This window comes from Pongo pygmaeus, chromosome 9, assembly GCF_028885625.2.
Source record: "Pongo pygmaeus isolate AG05252 chromosome 9, NHGRI_mPonPyg2-v2.0_pri, whole genome shotgun sequence".
Taxonomy (NCBI): Eukaryota; Metazoa; Chordata; class Mammalia; order Primates; family Hominidae; genus Pongo; species Pongo pygmaeus.
The window spans coordinates 21,629,765-21,633,170 of record NC_072382.2 but is presented as its reverse complement, the minus strand read 5'-3'; the positions used below and the strand labels follow the sequence as shown (position 1 = coordinate 21,633,170).

At 48.4% G+C, this 3,406-nt stretch overlaps 1 long non-coding RNA gene across 1 annotated transcript; it reads left to right on the top strand.

The window, feature by feature from the left end:
* The first annotated feature begins 1,439 nt into the window (after positions 1-1,439).
* On the top strand, positions 1,440-2,431 carry LOC134740327 (uncharacterized). The gene is made up of 2 exons (XR_010127721.1): positions 1,440-1,682; positions 2,155-2,431. It is a non-coding gene; the product is annotated as an uncharacterized LOC134740327 (long non-coding RNA).
* The last annotated feature ends 975 nt before the right edge of the window (positions 2,432-3,406 follow it).

Genomic DNA, 3,406 nt, shown 5'->3' with positions numbered 1-3,406 from the left:
GTGCAATGAGGGCCTGGGAAATACAATCTCTAAGATTCCAACCAACTAGGACATTCTGAGATTTTACATGTATGTGGCCCAGGAGGAGATTGAGTGGAATGAAGGAGAAAGAGCCTGCAGCAAGGAGTCAGGAGTCTTAGTTCCCAGTTCTGCCACTAAAAGCTGTGTCATTCTAGGTCAGCCCCTTAGCCTTCCTAAGTCTCAATCTCCTTATCTATAAGACTGGAAGGATATCACTGTCCTTCCCATTTCCTGATGTCATGGAGAGGCTCAGGTGAGATGGGGAAGCACTTGGTAAGGTACAGATAACTATATGGTGCTGGGGAATGGTTTCTTACCACAGGAGAGCATCAAAAAACTATTCCCAGCCAGGCTCGGTGGCTCATGCTGGTAATCCCAGCACTTTAGGAGGCCATGGCGGGTGGATCACTCAAGGTCAGGAGATCAAGACCAGCCTGGCCAACATGGTGGAACCCCATCTCCACTAAAAATGCAAAAATTAGCTGGGCATGGTGGCAGATGCCTGTAATCCTAGCTACTTGGGAGGCTGAGGCAGGAGAATCACTTGAACCTCAGAGGCAGAGGTTGCAGTGAGCCAAGATCACATGGCTGCACTCCAGCCTGGGCAACAGAGTGAGACTCAAAAAAAAAAAAAAATCAGTCCCTTCAGAGGGAACACGAGTTCAACACTCTGTTGATCAAACAGTACCCACAGTTTAGTACCCTGTGGATCAAAGGACATAGTCTCTTTCCCGTCTTCCTCCACTATTTCCCAGTGTGATGGAATCAGTCAGCCAGGGTGATATCAGTCTCTACTGAGGACAAAACACCCCAAATGCCAGGTCTATTCCTTTATTCAGTAGGCAATTACTGACAGCCTTCTATTCTTGCTCTCACAAATCTTCTAATCTAGAAGAGGAGAGAGACAATTAATAAGTTCCTAAATACCTAGGTCACACACCTTTCAAATGTACTCACTGCTGGGAAGAAGACAAAGTGGAGGAGGAGGATGGAGAGGAACTGGAGGGGTGGTCGGTATGGGAAACCCTTAGCTCAATGCTGGGCACATGGTAACTGCTCAGTAACACAACCTGATAGGCAGGATTCTGGAAGATGCCTTGGTTATTGAGGGAGCACACAGGAGAAGGACATGGAGACCAAGGTGTGATAGCAGACATAATTAGGAGTGAACCAGGAGAAGGCTGGAGGGAGAGTATTCCAGACAATGAGCCAACGGCTGGACAGGTGGCAGCTTGGTGCTAGGCTCCGGGAAGACTGCACTGGTATGGGGGGATAAATGGGAGAGGAAAAGATCTTTGGGACAGAGAGGCCAATTAGGAAGAGGAGGCCACTGGAAGAGAGGTGACCATGCCTGAGGCAGTGACCATGGAGACAGGGAAGAGTGAGAATGTGGATGTTAACAATGAGATCAAATCTGTAAGACTTAGAGATTCCGTGAGCCATAGGAGGGAATGTGTGGGCTGAAGGCAGCAGTAGGGCGATGGAAATCCTGGCCAATGGCTTCTAGAACTTGAAGCTCACCATTTTTGGATGGCATTCTGGGAACAAAGTGTTCTCTATGAGATACTAAGAGCAATATAGGGTAATCACTGGTGACAGAAACATCTTCTCATGCAGGTTCATGTCAAAGTCCAGTGTTGAAAGAGAAACCCTCATCCCAGGTAATTCTTGCCCCTCTGCCATCCCAGCACCTGTGAACTACAATCTGGAGCCCAGCTGTGGGCAGCTCCCACACCAAAAAAAAAGGCACAGACTCCAGAGCAGGAATTTCCCACTGACGGGGCAGAGGAGGGATAGGATAACTTCCTGCTGCCACCTTCCTGCTATTTCTCCTGGACTAGGGTCTGTCCCTTTGGAATGAATGGTTCTGGTACAAGAGACCAGAAAAAGGAGTGTGTGAGAGATTGCCTTTTCCCCAAATGGCCATACAAACAAATATCCCATCCCTCATGTTTTTCTTGCAATATGATATTGGCCTCCATCAGGATGTGGGTCTACACTCCTTCCCCTTGAACTTAGACTGACCTTTATAACTTTCTCAATCAATAGATGTGACAGAATTGATGCCCTATAGCTTCTGAGTGTAGGTCATAAAAGGCAACGTGGCTCCCCCTTCTCTCTCCCTCTGTCAAGATGCTTTTCCTTGGAATCCAGCTGCCATGTTGTGAGAAAGCCCAGACCACACGCAGAGACCACATGTGGGTGTTCCAGCCAACAGCCCCAGCTAGGTCCCCATGGAGAGCCCACACCAACCACCAGATATGAGGGTTCAGACTCCAGCCCGCAGTCTTCAAGTCTTCCAACTGCAGTCCCAGACATCATGAAACCATTCTGCTGTCACCTGTCAGAATTTCTGACCCCAGAAACTGTTGGAGACAATAAATAATTACTGTTGTTTTAATCCACTAAATTTTGGGGTGATTTGTTATGCAGCAATCGATAACTAATACAAAGGATCACTAAGGTGACCCAGTGTGCTGGAGGGGGAGGTTAACCCACGCCTTACACAGGGAAGGGCTTAGCCTCATATTATTATCAACTCTTTCTGGCTTCATCATCACTGTCACCACCTCCACCTCCACCACTATTTATAGAGCACCTACATAGGCCAGGTTCTTGGCATTCAATTTCTATAACCCTTATACCAATCAAGTAGGTATGCTTATCCAGTTTTATAGAAGAGGAAACTGAGGCTCTGAGGGCTTGTGTGGTTTGCCCAAGGACACACAGCTCGCCAGTGTTAAACCTCGAGACAGATTATTGTGATGCTCTGGTAATAGCTGACCTTCACTGAGCACTGACTATGAGCCATGCACCATGTTAAGCACTTTAGGTGCATTTGCCCACCTAACCATCCCTGCAGCCCTATGAGGTAGGTTAATTTTTAGCCCATTTTATGGTTGAAGAAGCCGAGTCCAAAGCAGGTAGGTAACCTACCCAAGGATCCTCACCTAGATCTACCTGATCCCTCCCCCTGCTGGAAACCATTCCACTATCTGTCTCCCTATCCTTTAACAAGGCCCAGCAGGCGAAGGTAGGTGCTCCCTCCGCTCCCTCTCAGTACTGGCCTCTGGTCGTTCTAGCCACGCAGCAGCAGGCAGCCCCAGGGTACCAGGATGGCACCAAGGCGGGCCTGGGGCAGGGTGAGGAGCCATGACCACGACGACCTTGTAATCCCAGTGCTCCATCAGACAATAAATATCCCCACATTAAGTGTCTAAGCTCTCCCAAAAGCTGCAACAGAGGGACTTCAACGTCTCAGGCTGGAAAGCACTCTGGGCAGATTTATCCCTCCGCGAGGTCAGACAGCCATTGTATTTCACCGTCGGGCCAAAAAGGGCCCTCATTCTCTGGAATTATATTTCTATCAAATATTCATTTGTCT